Below are 16765 nucleotides of genomic sequence, written 5' to 3'. Positions count from 1 at the left end.
AAGAAACCCAGAGAGTCCCAAACAGATTAGACCCAAGGTGAAACACCCCAAGACACATAGTAATCAAACAAACGAAGATCAAACACAAACAGCAAATATTAAAAGCAATAAGGGAAAAGCAATAAATAAGATGCAAAGGGATCCCCATAAGGATAACAGCTGATCTTTCAATAGAAACTCTTCAGGCCAGAAGGGAATGGCATGACATACTTAAAGTGATGAAAGAGGATAACCTACAACCCAGATTACTATACCCAGCCAGGATCTCATTCAAACATGAAGGAGAAATCAAAAGCTTTATAGATAAGCAAAAGCTGATAGAATTCAGCAACACCAAACCAGCTCTTCAACAAATACTAAAGGGTCTTCTCCAGACAGGAAATACAAACAAGGTTTATAAACTTGAACCCAAAACAACAAAATAAATGGCAACAGGATCATACTTATCAATAATTACCTTAAATGTAAATGGGTTGAATGCTCCAACCAAAAGACAAAGACTGGCTGAATGGATACAAAAACAAGACCCCTATATTTGCTGTCTACAAGAGATCCCCCTCAAAACAAGGGACACATACAGACTGAAAGTGAAGGGCTGGAAAAAGATATTTCATGCAAATGGAGACTAAAAGAAAGAAGGACTAGCAATACTCATATCAGATAAAATAGACTTTGAAATAAAGGCCGTGAAAAGAGACAAAGAAGCACAGTACATATTGATAGAAGGATCAACCCAAGAAGAAGATATAACCATTATAAATAGATATGCACCCAACATAGGAGCACTGCAATATGTAAAGCAAATGCTAACAAGTATGAAAGGGGAAATTAACAGCAATACAATAATAGTGGGAGACTTTAAGACCCCACTCACATCTATGGATAGATCAGCCAAACACAAAATTAGCAAGGACACACAAACTTTAAATGGTATAATGGACCAGCAGATCTAATTGATACCAATAGGATGTTTCACCCCAAAACAATGAATTTCACCATTTTCTCAAGTGCATTCTCCAGGATAGAACACATCCTGGGCCATAAATCTAGCCTTGGTAAATTAAAAAAAATTGAAATCATCTCAAGCATCTTTTCTGATCACATTGCAGTAAGTTTAGATATCAAATACAGGAAAAAATACAAAATACATGGAGGCTAAACAACATGCTTCTGAATACCAACAAATCACAGAAGAAATAAAAAATAAATAAAAATATGCATAGAAACAAATGAAAATGAAAGCACGACAACCCAAAACCTATGGGATTCAGTTAAAGCAGTGCTAAGGTGATGGTTTATAGCAATACAAGGTTACCTCAAGAAACAAGAGAAAAATCAAATAAATGACCTAACTTTATACCTAAAGCAACTAGAAAAAGAAGAAATTAAGAAGCCCAGGTTTAATAGAAAGAAAGAAATCATAAAAATTAGGGCAGAAATAACTGCGAAAGAAACAAAGGAGACTATAGCAAAAATCAACAAAAGTAAAAGCTGGTTTCTTTGAGAAGATAAATAAAGTAGAAAAACCATTAGCCAGTCTCATCAGGAAAAAAATGGAGAAGAATCAAATTGACAAAATTAGAAATGAAAATGGAGAAATCACAACAGACAACACAGAAATACAAAGTATCATAAGAGACTACTATCAACAACTATATAACAATAAAATGGACAACTTGGAAGAAATTGAGGAATTCTTAGAAAAGTATAACCTTACAAAACTGAACTAGGAAGAAACAGAAAATCTTAACAGACCCATCACAGGTGCAGAAATTGAAACTGTAATCAAAAAATCTTCCAACAAACAAAAGCCCAGGATCAGATGACTTCACAGGTGAATTCTACCAAAAATTTAGAGAAGAGCTAAACCTATCCTCACAATCTCTTCCAGAAAATTTCAGAGGAAGGTAAACTGCCAAACTCATTCTATGAGGCAACCATCACCCTAATCCCAAAAGCAGACAAAGATGCCACACACAAAAAAGAAAACAACAGGCCAATATCACTGATGAATATAGATTCAAAAACCCTTAACAAAATACTAGTAAACAGAATCCAACAACATATCAAAAAGATCGTACAACATGACCAAGTGGGCTTTATCCCAGGGCCACAAGGATTCTTCAATATTCACAAATCTATCAATATGATACACCACATTAACAAATTGAAAGATAAAAATCATATAATTATCTCAATGGATGCAGAGAAAGCCTTTGAAAAAATTCAACATCCATTTTTGATAAAAACCCTGCAGAAAGCAGGCATAGACGAAACATACCTCAACATAATAAAAGCTATATATGACAAACCCACAGCAAGCATTACCTTCAATGGTGAAAAATTGAAAGCATTTCCCCTAAAGTCAGCAAAAAGACAAGGGTGTCCACTCTCAGTACTACTATACAAATAGTTTTGTTAGTTTTAGCTACAGCAATCAGAGAAGAAAAAGAAATAAAAGGAATCCAGATTAAAAAAAAAAAAGAAGTAAACTCTCACTGTTTGCAGATGACATGATCCTCTACATAGAAAATCCTAAAGACACCACCTGAAAATTACTAGAGCTAATCAATGAATATAGTAAGTTTACAGGATATAAAGTCAACACGCAGAAATCCCTTGCAATCCCTACACTAACAATGAGAAAACAGAAACAGAAATTAAGGAAACTATTCCATTCACCATTGTGACGAAAAGAATAAAATACTTAGGAATAAATCTACCAAAAGAGATAAAAGACCTGTATATAGAAAAGTATAAAACACTGGTGAAAGAAATCAAAGATGACATAAATAAATAGATAAATATACCATGTTCATGGATTGGAAGAATCAATATAGTGAAAATGCATATACGACCCAAAGCAATCTATAGATTCAGTGCAATCCCTATCAAGGTATCAACAGTAATTTTCAGAGAACTAGAACAAATAATTTCACAATTTGTATGGAAATACAACTGTCAGGGAATGTTTGACGGGAGGATTCCTACGTGCTGTCTCTCATGAGTCCTTTGTCCCTCTTCAAGCGGAACAGCACGCTGCTCCCAGGGACTGAGGTCATTGCATGAGGCAAGCATGAGTCTCCTTTAGTAAACATTCTCTTTAGGACAAAACAGCTTAATCTCCTTCCCTTTACTTGAGATATAGATTGTCTCCTGACCTTGTGACTAACGTTACCCCTTGTTCCCTTGGTAACGGTTGCTGTACATTTGGTTTTCTGATCTCTATCATTCCCGAAAGAAGTTTCTTGTACTGCAGCCTATATATACTCATAGAAAAATCATTAAAGCACCTTTGCTCCACCAGAGCTTAGGTCCCCGGGTCTTTTCTCTCTCTCTCTCTCTCTCTCTCTTTCTCTCTTTCACTTTCTTATCATCTACTCTGTACCACAAGGTTCCAGTCCATTAAAGGACCCCAACAAATGGCGCCAAAGAACAGGGACACTGGTATACATGGCATATCGGGCGGAATGACTCAGGGACCTATTGAGGTCGGTAAGTACTAAGGCATGGGTTAAACGGCTGGCCAGCCCCATTATTTTTCTACTTTACTTCACCATTTGTTTAAATTTCAGGGACTTCTGGCTTCACGGCAATGAATAGAGTCTTGCCTTCAAACAGTAGTTGAACATAATCCTTAGTTGCCTGATAAATGCAGTTTTGATTTAGAAATTTGGCTCCAAGTCAAAGAAAATGTTAAATGAGCAGCCAAACAAGGAAAAAATATTCCAATTGATCTCTAGCCCCTATGGGCTCTTATTAAAGCTGTAATTCTGCCATTTCAAGGTACATTCTAGCCCTTCCAATATTCAGCAACAGATAGAACACTTATTACATAAATATAAATTAAATGATTAAACTTTACAAAAGGTCTAATTAAAACAATACAAAATATCTCAAAATTTTCTTACTAACACTGCCCCGGCTGCTCCAAATGCTTCTCCTCTGCCAACAGTCGCAACTCCAAAAGTCTCTCATTTATTGGAACCTAATGAAAAGTTATGCTAATTTTTAAACTAAATTAGAAGCTGCTATTTCCCATACTGTAATCGGAGAAGAAACCAAAAAACAGCTAGAGAAATTACTTGCTTATGAGAATGCAAATCAGAAATGTCAAAGAGCTATAGCTGCAATTTGTGAGACTAGGACTATTATTGATTATTTAAAAGCTTATTGCAATCTAGGATCAGAAACTCAAAAGATGCAAATACTGATTGAGGCAATGGCTACTACCTTTAAAAAGGGAAATGAAGGATGCTTTAATTGTGGAAATAAAAATCATTTAAAAAGGGACTGCCCTAAGAAGGCTAATAAAATACCAAAAAATTTGCCCTCGCTGCCGTAGAAGAATGCGCTGGGCCAAAAGTTGTAAATTTAAATTTGATATTGATGGAAAACCTATTCCAGGAAACTCCAAACAGGAACAAATTCTATCTTTTCCCTCAAACCTTCAACATCCGGCAGTACTGCCGTCTATGTACCAGCCCTAAATGATTTTTTCCTTTACCCTCAAAACAGTCCCTACTAGAGTGCCTACCGGATCTTTTGGGCCCCTGCCCCCACAAACTTTTGGTCTTTTGCTTGGCCGATCTAGTCGGACTTCTAAAGGAATTACTGTTCACCCTGGAATAATTGATTCAGATTATAAAGGAGAGATTGAAATTCTGATGTCATCTCAGATTCTATGGCAATTCAAAAAGGGGGACAAAACTGCTCAATTACTTCTTTTACCTTACATTTCTATTAATTCCTCTAATAATGTACAGACAGATGGGTTTGAAAGTACAGATCAAAAACAGTCTTTGTAGACATCATTAGTATCTGAGTATGCCCGACCAAATATAAATATCAAAATTAATGGTAAAAGATTTTCTGGTCTCCTCGACACTGGATCTGATATTACTATTATTTCCAAACATTTATGGCCCAAATCCTGGCCTGTACAAAAGGTCTCCTGCCAAATTACAAGAATTTCTCAAACTAAAGTACAAGAAGTTTATCAAAGTGTTCAAATACACTCATGTGAGGGACCAGAAGGCCAACCTGCAACATTAAAACCTTATGTGATAAATGTACCCTTTAATCTAATAGGAAGGGACTTACTTATACAATGGAAAACTCAGATATGCATTCCACATTTTTCCTAGGGGTCACTGCTAATTTAACAAACAAAACAATTATTAAAATAACTAAGAAAAATTATGAGCCTATTTAGACAAAGCAATGGCCCCTTACGAAAGAAAAATTACAAGCTACTAAAGAACTTATAAACACACAATTAAAATTGAAACATATTGAAGAATCTTGCTCTTTTTTGCAACCAGAGATCCCATTACCTATTACTATTCCTCAAAATTGGCACATTATTATTACTGATCCACAAGATTGCTTTTTAAATATACCTTTACACCCTTTAGACCGGGAGAGATTCACTTTCTCTCTCCCTTATCCTAATCATATCGGGCCTCATAAAAGATTTCAATAGACTATGTTACCTCAAGGTATGCTTAAAAGTCCTGCTACTGCTGCTGCTAAGTCACTTCGGTCGTATCCTACTCAATGCGACCCCATGGATGTCAGCCCGCCAGGCTCCCCCGTCCCTAGGATTCTCCAGACAAGAGTACTAAAATAGGATGCCCTTGCTGTCTCCATAACAGTCCTAGTATTTGTCAAAATTTTGTAGCCAAGCCTTTACTTCCTATGTGACAACAATTCCCTCATACATATATCATTAATAATATACTATAGCTACAAAAAAGAAAAATGATATTTTTGACACTGAATGGCTATGATATTCTTTAGACTCCGGAGGAAACTGATGAAAATAAAATATTTTTTGAAATTGCAAAACCAGTTCTTCTTGCACGTGCAGTTAGGAAAAGGTTAACTTGTTAAAATTTTTTTTTTTGAGCTCCAGTTCTGCCTGGGAAACAAAAATAGGCCTAAGAAAAAACCTTAAGTTAACTCTTATCATGTCCTTGGGATACACAGCCCACTCTATCTAGGACTCCAGCCATTAACAAATTGGTGGAGCTCAAAATAAATAAATAAAACAAAAGGATATTTTAAATTTCAAACGGAGAACTATGCCTATGTATCTAAAATTATCTATGTCTCAATGTATGTCTTTGTTTTTAGATAGTGTGGAGTTAATGAGCTCTATTTAGATTCAGCTTTACATGAACTGAAGGGTATTCAATGTTGGGTATAATGTCTATTTAAATGTGAATGTGATTTAAATACAATTATTTGTTAATCTAATTGGGACATGTCTTGAGTCATCAACATTATATAATACTTTTATTATGCCTTGGTTTAAGGTAAACTAAGTTTGTCAACAAGAGGGTAACTCTTTATATATATATATACAAATATATAGATGAGATAAAAACTTTTAGATAAGCTCTATTAGAAATAATTATAGTTTTGATAGAATGATCTATTATCTATAATCTGGAGCCATCTCTTGGGATTGGAGTGACTTAGGTTTCTAGAGTTGTGCTGAACTAAGTAGTAGAAGTTTGTTGAACGGCTGGGTCATTTCCAAATGAAGTAGGATTTTGAAGCGTTAATTGCTGAACATTGGCTTACTCTTAAAAGGGGTTTTTCTTGCAGAAGAGCTGAAGAGATTTTGAGCTGTTAATGAATATAAATATATATTTATATATGAATGGATATATATATAATATAATATGATTTGAGAAATATGTTCAATGGTCTATAAAATGCTAACATACAAGACATTTCATGGTTGCTATAGAAAAGTAAAATATATGCTTTTAATAGAAAGATATAAAAAATGGCAAATAAAATGATGAATACAAAAATATTTTTTTAATTGTTGAAACATTTATTATAGAATAAAGTGGTATTTACATAAACTTTACTAGACTAGTTTTTCATTGTTGTTCTAGCTACAGCAAATGTTCTTTCTCCAAATTAAACCAAATTGGAAACAAGACAAAAATTCTGGGAAAACAATATTTAATAGAATTAACTTTGGTCAGCAGATACATTCAGACTGCAAATATATTAGAAAATGCAGTTGAAATGCTTGGGTGGATCACAATGAAAACCACAAAGTATAGTATGTTTATTTAAAATATACATTGGATTTGTTTATTATGCTATCATACTTTGTTTTGGCCTTTTAACTTTTAAAGATATTTAGTGCTAGAATTTTAAAAAGGCTTATGACAAATGAAGGAAAATTTTATGGCAAATTGATGTAACTCATTGTCCTGAACTTTCTTCCTCTTCCTTCTTACATGTCTCGATCAATACAAATTCTTCTTTTCTAAGGGCAACACCTCTCTAAGGTAAGACTACACAACATGTTATAACTCACCTATCAACTCACTTCACAATAGTGAGAACACCTAATTCTATAAAAACAGACAATGACTCTGCCTATATTTCTAAGCAGCTCAAACAATTTTTACATTCATTCTCTATAAAACAGATTGCAGACATTCCTTATAGTCCACAAACACAAGACATGATTGGACAAACACATTACACACTGTAACTGCAAATAAAAAATTAAATAAGAGAAAATACACAGGAACACTTTTGTCTTCCTTGTCCAGAGCAAACTTTGCTAGATTCTGGTGTAGTGTAGTCTTTAAGCCTATAACTATTGTTGGTGTGACTATTTCTGTTCCCAATGTGTAGGATTCTTAAAACAGGGCGGAAAAAAAAAAAAAAAAAAAAAAAGACACAATTTCCCGAATAGATTATTTGTTCCTAAGAATATCAGAAATGTAGAATGTTTGCCTTCTTTTCAGGTCTGTCTTGGAAGTGTAATCATCCTCTTTAACACACTGAACAGTGAGATTCAACAGTTGCTAAGCTGCATTTCTTTTTCAAAGACAAGGTCAAATATATTTGGATGTGAGCAACATTTCATTTGTCAAGTTGTTCTGCATCACCTTTTCAATAATTTCACTTAGGAAAAAATATTTGAATGGTTACTCCTAATCCTTTGCCCCAAATAACACAAACCACAGCCAAATACCAGTCCCAAACAGATTTCTGAATGATTTTTTTTTCTTTTAGACTGAAATATTTCCTAAGAATGTTTTCATCATTATCGCTTTCCTCTCTTTTTATAACTGTTGTTAATATAGCCTTATTTGTTTTAAAGTTTTTAAACTTACCACAAAGAGATGTTTTGACAAAAGCAAAAAACAAACAAACAAAAAAAGAAGTTTTGAAACATTATAGGACACTTCCTTTCCTTTGCCCATTTGATATTAAGACGGGTTAACTAATCAATAGAAATCGAAGAAACTAATCTTACAGGGAAAGGATATGCTTCTATTTCTCCAGATGGATCCAACAAGCTCACATGACTTCCTCTTCAGAAGATTCAACCTAAGGGGACCCCCAGCATTCAGACTAGAGATGAAGCAGCAAAAAACCCAGGAAGAAAGAATTCCAATATAAGCCATGGCAACATTAAAAATTTCCAAAAAATGCCGCACTTGACGTCATCAACCTTATGATCTCCCTACTTGGGGACAGATAAAAACCCTTACTAATTAAACTGAAAACCTGATTTCTCAACAGGGAATGCCTCAGAATCCTAAAAATATTTTTCTTCACTATGCTTGCTTTGCTTGCTTTTGTTTCCCCCGCTCAGGCTGACTTGATTGATCACACTTACTGGGCTTATATACCTAACCCCCCTTTTTTATTGTAGGTTGTAAAATGGACAGATATAGAACCAATCATATCCACTAATGAGTCAACACATATGCCTCCTCCTTAGAACTTGGAGGGGCCCTCTCATCCTGAAGAAAAAGAAAAACTAATTAATATCGTTCTAGGTTATGAAGTCCTTCCTTTATGTATGGGCCCAGCAGAATTATGTATAAACGTTAGTCGACAAACTTGGGCTTTCATCCTGCCTCCAGAAAAGGATTTTCGGACACTACTTGGATTATTTACTGCCCTTTCTTTGTCAGTAAACCATGTTTATACTACTGAAACTTTAGAGAAAGAATTAGGGAAAGAACAAAGAACAACATGCCAAGGGTTTACTAATAAGAACTTTAAATATATTCCTGTTCACTGGGACAAATGTCAGGCCAAACCAGGAAAATTAATGTTTATAGCTAATCATACAATTATCAATTGGGGACCCCATAGTATGTGGTTATTGAACTGCTCAGATGATATTAACAATACTATGTATGATTATATTACTCAAGTAACATGGAAGGTTACTAATACTACAATAGAACATTACCATGACAGAGGACTTCTTGGCTAGCTTGATGATGGAATGGCCCCCGCCTCGTCCTCGAATCATCCTTGATAAACAGATTGGGCCTAAACAATGGGACATCTGAAAACTTGCTGCATACACCGAAGAACTTGGGACTTGGACCAGACATTCCACGGGGACCAATCATAGCTATAGCAATTATTTCTTTCACTATAATCAATCATATTTTATGCAAGCCTATGTTCCACTTCCTTTTGTTGTAGCTATAAAAAATTTACAATTCAATAAGACTATACGTTTTGTAACTTGCATAAATTGCAGATTATATACTTGTCTTAACTCCTCTATTTCCTTAAGATATGATTCTCTTTTAATTCTTTGATCTCGACGTAGTCTATGGTTACCAATAAATCTACAACGGCCCTGGGAAGAAGGTCCCATGGCTGGACTTGCTTCCTGGTTGCTTACTAAACTGCTCTAGCGATGTAAACAATTCATTGGATGGCTGATTTTTGGCATTATAGGATTAATAACTATTTGCACCATTGCTGTCATCACTAGCGTTACTTTACAAACCTCAATTCAAACACATAATTTTATCCAAAATTGGACTAAAAATGCTCATACTATGTAGGCCACTCAGTCTCAAATAGATGAGGCTATTCAAAAAGAAATACAGGAACTGAAAACAGCCATCGAATGGGTTGGAGATCAATTAACAGATGTACAAAAACAGGTGATGCTAAAATGTGACTGGAATTCTACTCAATTTTGTGTTACTCCTGTTCATTTTAATAATAGTGCCTACAACTGGGAACAAATCAAGCTTCATTTACAAAACATACATGATAATGCCTCTCTGAATGTACAATTATTACAAAAAGAAATATGTAAAACCTTTTCTAATAATCTGCCCTCTTCCACTAGTATGGGAACTTTAGCTATACAATTGGCTAATCAATTATCTGGGCTAGACCCACATAGATGGTTTCAGAGCCTTACTCATAGCATTGGGTCTAGAACTATAATTTTGGTGATTGTCTTAACAATTATATTTGTTGTCTACTGTTGCCTTCATGCAAAGATTGTCAAAACTAAACAAACTCTGATGGTCAGAACTCTTCTTACAAATATTATAAATAAATAAGGGAGAATTGTCAGGGAATGTTTGACGGGAGGATTCCTACGTGCTGTCTCTCATGAGTCCTTTGTCCCTCTTCAAGCGGAACAGCACGCTGCTCCCAGGGACTGAGGTCATTGTGTGAGGCAAGCATGAGTCTCCTTTAGTAAACATTCTCCTTAGGACAAAACAGCTTAATCTCCTTCCCTTTACTTGAGATATAGATTGTCTCCTGACCTTGTGACTAACGTTACCCCTTGTTCCCTTGGTAACGGTTGCTGTACATTTGGTTTTCTGATCTCTATCATTCCCGAAAGAAGTTTCTTGTACTGCAGCCTATATATACTCATAGAAAAATCATTAAAGCACCTTTGCTCCACCAGAGCTTAGGTCCCCGGGTCTTTTCTCTCTCTCTCTCTCTCTCTTTCTCTCTCTCTCTTTCTCTCTTTCACTTTCTTATCATCGACTCCGCACCACAAGGTTCCGGTCCATTAAAGGACCCCAACATACAACAAACCTCAAATAGCCAAAGCAATCTTGAGAAAGAAGAATGGAAGGAGGAATCAATCTGCCTGACTTCAGGCTCTACTACAAAGCTACAGTCATCAAGACAGTATGGTACTGGCACAAAGATGGAAATATAGATCAACAGAACAAAATGGAAAGTGCAGAGATAAATCCATGCACCTATGGACACATTATCTTTGACAAAGGAGGCAAGAATATACAGCGGAGAAAAGACAATCTCTTTAACAAGTAGTGCTGGGAAAACTGGTCAACCACTTGGAAAAGAATGAAAGTAGAACACTTTCTAACACCATATACAAAAATAAACTCAAAATGGATTAAAGATCTAAAAGTAAGACCAGAAACTATAAAACTCCTAGTGGAAAACAGAGGTAAAACACTCTCTGAAGTAAATCAAGGCAGGATCCTCTATGAGCCACTTTCCAGAAAATGGAAATAAAAGCAAAAATAAACAAATGGGGCCCATTTCTATTTATTTTTACCTCACTGTCATTCAATTTATATTTTGTGTATATATTTTAAATGTCATAATATATTAGAATATCATTGAATATATAATATTTTTACATTATATATTTTAGGGCACTGACAGTGTGTTGAAAAATGGAAAATAATTTGGAGATTAGTTCTTCAGGAAAGAGAAAAGTATCAAAATTTGTTGCATAAAATGTTACTTAATTTGGGGGAGTTTGCCAACAACTATTTATGAAATCAGTTCAACTGAAGAGAGGCAGAATGTTCAGAATATTCATGTTTGTATGAGTTTGCATAGAGCCTCAGAGATGGAAACATTTTTGAAGTTGGGCAGAAGACAAAGAGATCTGACTTGACAGGGGAAAACTTGAACCTTGACTGCAAGAAAGCACATTTGCTACCCTCAGTGGGTTCTAAGTTGTTGCTGTTTTTTTTTTTTTTAATCACCTCTCTTTCTTCACCTTTATTCCCTAAGCCCTGTCTTCTACTTTGCTATTTCTTTTCCCATAGTACAGATCACCTGTTAACATACCATATAATATACTTGCATTCATGTTTATTGCAGATTATTTGTCTTCCCCCAGCTAGAATATAAGTTCCATGAAGACAAGTGTCTGCTTGCTTTGCTTACTGATGTAAACTAAGCATCTATAAGAGTTTCTGAGTCAAGGAGGAATTAAGTCAATGATCAGTTGGTTAAATGACCAATAGCAGAGTGCTGGGCAGGCCTATAGGCTTCAGAATTTTGTGGTTTTGATTGGCTATTGAAAATAAACTGTTCTGCAGTTACTCTACAAGGTTAAGACACTTTTCTGTTTCCTTTATCAGCATAAACATAGACTACATTTGAAGATAAGATTTTAGACTCAACATGCTAGCTAAAATGTACATTGGAAAAAAAATTATACTAGTTGATTTGTTTTCTTTATCCAAAATATAATTATATTCCTTTTCAAAAACTTTTCCTTACATAGGTGTGTGTACATATATGTTTATATATATAAATAAAATTCCACCTAGTCAAAGTTATGGTTTTTCCAATAGTCATGTGGATGTGAGAGCTGGATTATAAAGAAAGCTGAGCACTGAGGAGTTGCTGCTTTTGATCTGTGTGTTGGAGAGATTCTAGAGAGTCCCTTGGACTGCAAGGAGATCAAACAAGTCAATCCTAAAAGAAATAAGTCCTGAATATTCAATGGAAGGGCTGATGCTGAAGGTGAAGCTCCATAACTTTGGCAACCTGATGCAAAGAACTTGACTCATTGGAAAAGACCCTGATGCTAGGAAAGTATGAAGGCAGGAGGAGAAGAGGGTGGCAGAGGATGACATGCTGGATGGCATCACCAACTTGATGGACATGAGTTTGAGTAAGCTCCTGGAGTTGATTATGGACAGGGAAGTCTGCTGTGCTTCAGTCGAAGAAATCAAAACAGAACTGAATGAACTGAACTGAAGTGAACCTATGCATAAGTGTTATGTATAAAACATAATGACTATATGATCATTATGCATATGTAACATTAACATATAATGCTATTTTAGTTTCAGGTATAATTATACATATATAATATTGACATATATTGTGATTTTGGTTTCAGGCGTACAACACAATTATTTGTTATGTGTATATATTGCAGTATATACATCCTTGTGGCTCAGATGGTAAAGAGTACAGTTGCAATGCAGGAGACCCTGGTTCAATCCCTGGGTCAGCAAGAGCCCCTGGAGAAGGAAATGGCAACCCATTCCAGTATTCTTGCCTGGAGAATTTCAAGAACAGAGGAAACTGGCAGGCTACAGTCAAAGGAGTCACGAAGAGTGGGACATGACTGAGTGAGTTTCACTTACACTAATATATTGAAAAATGATCACTGCAATAAGTCTGGTGAACATCCGTCACTAGAGATAGCTACAATTTTCTTCTTGTGATGAGAACTTTTAAGATTTCTTAGTAGTGTTAAAATAGGCAATAAATATATTCCCCTTTTGACTTAGTGCAGTTAAATGAGACAAGTGGCTCTGAGTCTTAGAATCAAAGAATCATGTTGAAACAGTTGAGCTGAATAAAACTTCTCAGTGCCAATTCATATAGAGCTTTCTTGAAAAATCTGATTGGGCCCACCTGGCTCCCATCACATATGGTATGGTGTGCAGGCAGATATCGATATTTAAGGTTTGTGCTATCTTTTCAACTTTTCCATGCATTTCTTTCTCAACATCTTTCATTGCCTCATCTGTCTCCTGTCTTCACTATCCAAATAGGTTGTAATTAGAACACAAGACGTTTAAATAGCTAGAGTCGCAATTGCATCCCAGTGGGCATTTTGGAAAGAGGCTGGGAAGGAGTCCTTCCAGTATGAGAATTTTACTTTCAGGGGATTAGAAAGCTTTTCAGTTTGAAGAGTAAATCAATATGAATATTATCTCAGGAGTGAACACTTTTTAATTATTTATTTGATTAGTGATTAGCTGACCATCTTCTAAGAGGAAGGGAATGAAGGGATAGTAAACAAGGGAGGATTCAGGCAAAAGGAATGAGAAATTCTTGGAGGAAGTGGACACATTATTAGGGAGAGCATAACCTCTATTTTGTTTACATTTAAGGTTTTGTTTAGGCTGCCTCTGTAAAGGTATGGGTTGTTTTCATTTTAATTCCATTCATCCTCTATGCTTTACAATGTCTGTCTTATTTAAGTGTTGAAAGTGATTAGTGACTCACTGCTTGTTACCACTGAGTAGTTGTGTTGTGCTTTGGTACAGGTATTTGATAGGGTCTAGCAGAAGCTCTTAAAGCACTTATTTCTATGATTTGCTGCAGAAACTTAACATTTTTTTTTTTTTTGATGATTTCTGGTACTAAGTCAAAGAAATACAGGAAAATAGAGCTCAGATGCTTTTGGATAAAACCTTAGTTCATCTCCTCCCTTCTCTCTGACTTTTCAGTCGTCTATTTACTCAACTAGTCCCATATTCTTGGATGACTTTTTTGACTCTTATGTCTGTCTCATTCCTTGCGTGTGGTCAAGGTCTATTTCATTTCCTGTATCTCTCACATCCTTTGCTTCTTTTCACTTGGCAGAGCCCTCTTTGATTTTTAGTGTCATAATATTCCCAGCTCTTTTGGGTCTGCTTCTTTTTCTCTATCAGCCCCAACAGTCACAACTCCTCAATCCAGGTTAAAGTTTCTCTTTTCTAATTCTGGACATTCTGTTCTCTTGCACTAAAATTTCTTCATTTCCTGTTGCTTTGTAGAATAAACACAAACTCTCCAAATTGGCATAAATGATTCTCCCTAATGCATAAAAAATCCATACAAGTATTTCTTTGTTCTAACCCTACAATAATATATACAATGTATCATGGGAGCATAATCATGAGAGATACAGCATGTCTGTTAAAAAATGAACATTTCTTGTGTTTTTGTCAGACTGAATAATTCACTGATACCTTATAATACTATATGTATTATTATCTCAGTTGCCTTGATCTAGGATGTCAGAGATCCTTACTTCATAAGATGATCCTAAATGAATTGACAGATATACTGTCTTCCTATTTTTGCATATCAATATCCCATCAACCTTTCAAAACTCCATCATAAAGCCATCCCAGTTGCGTCACTCCTGTGACACACTCAGACGGCTCCTAGCTGTACTTTAATCCACTGTAGCACCTTGTTGGCATCACCTCTTATCCTTACTTTACTCAACCATTTTAATATAGTAATTTGTGTGTTTTTATCACCCTCTCTTCTCCACCACTGGAGAGACTACTTCTGGAAAATAGATATTTTTTTAAACCTCAGCTTAAATCCTCATTGTATCCAAGATGTGACTTACTAATCTATAAGGTTAGTGAACTTCAAAGGTTCTTCATTTGTTTGTTTCCATTTGATAGCCACCGCCATTATTCTTGATATAGCAGGGCCATTTCTTCAAATGTAATCTTACATGGAAATCTGTAAAAGAGGGAAAAATTGATGATTTCTGTATGGCAAGGGAGTGATTGTTAAATCCTGTCCAGATATCCCTTCTTTGGCTTTCCCTGACTGACTCTACAGAATATCTATGGCTCTGTTCAATATTGTCTGAAATCTACAGTATTCAGCTTATATGTCACTATCAAGCAAGGACAGCACTCTCAATGTCACCACCTCTGTCATTGATCTAAAATCCTAAATTTATGATTGACATAAATTTTATAAGAGACAAATACATGAAGATGTGTGTGATCTATTGGTGAGTGTATCTTTCCTACAATTGCATTATCCCCCTTATTGCCAAATTTCCCCTCTAATAAATACCATCCTCTCTGCTTGAAATATCTAGACATTGAATGAAAGAAAGTTAAGCAAGTAACACAGTAGAATTAGATGTTTTTGGTAGTAAATGACTTAGAAAGTGCATTCAGTGTTTTTTCATGGACTTTTGCCTTTTGAAAGAAGAAAGTGAAAATAGAAGAAAGCTGACATTTTATATGCATGAAGGAGTCAAAAGAGGGATTGATAGATTTGTTTGGGGCAGAGTATTCTGTCATGTTCTGAAAGGTTTGGGTCATCCCAGGTAGAGGCAGGGGCAGGACTCAGGCAAGAATAACCCTGCCTATGAGGGAAGAGGTTGGTTTTGCTGGACAGTGTTCCTGTATGTGGGTGAAAGTTGTCTTTGCATAACAGAAGAAAAGTTGCCTGGATTCTGCCCTGAAGAGTTGCCAAGCTTTGTTCATCTCTAGAACTGTGGCAATTAGTAGCAACAAAAGAATACTCCTAATATAAAGGGCAATTTCAGAAAAATGAGGAGAGAAGAGAAAATGGAAATAAAAGGGATTATGAGATATTTGCTTTTAGGACATTAAAGAAAAGCATAAATATTTGGGTCTTTAAAAATAAAGTGTTTTAACAGCATTTCATCCTTCACTACCCAAGTCTTTTACTCACTTTCCCTTTGCTGCTTTTCCTTCCTTCTGTCTTTCTCTTCTTCTTTCTTCTTCACCCCCCTTTCCCTTCTACCTTTTTATTTCCCATTTTCTGTTTACTAGGAATTACTGCTAAAGCCCTAACATGTTGCAAAACCAGCCCAGCAACATCACTGAATCTTAGGAGAGCCAGTCAAGAGATTGGCCCTCATACCAGGTTGCTTGGAGGCTGTTGAACAAGCTGAGCAACCCTAATCCAGTCACACTGCTCCAGTCTCAGTAGAGACTCAGTCTATTTGGAGGATTTTATAATTTGGGGACCTACTAGGGCATGTGTGTAAGGCCAAATAATTACTGACAAGGATAGTTACTCTATAAGGAAGAGAGAATGGTATCTCAATTCTCAGATAAATGTGTTTATGAATCCAGCTTTCTTATCTACTTGGTTTCTATGTGACCAGTTGGACAATTGTCCAGACTCCCCAGGCGGGGGGCAGGTG

Source organism: Cervus elaphus, chromosome 7, assembly GCF_910594005.1.
Source record: "Cervus elaphus chromosome 7, mCerEla1.1, whole genome shotgun sequence".
Classification (NCBI taxonomy): Eukaryota; Metazoa; Chordata; class Mammalia; order Artiodactyla; family Cervidae; genus Cervus; species Cervus elaphus.
This window is presented reverse-complemented; position numbering follows the sequence as displayed.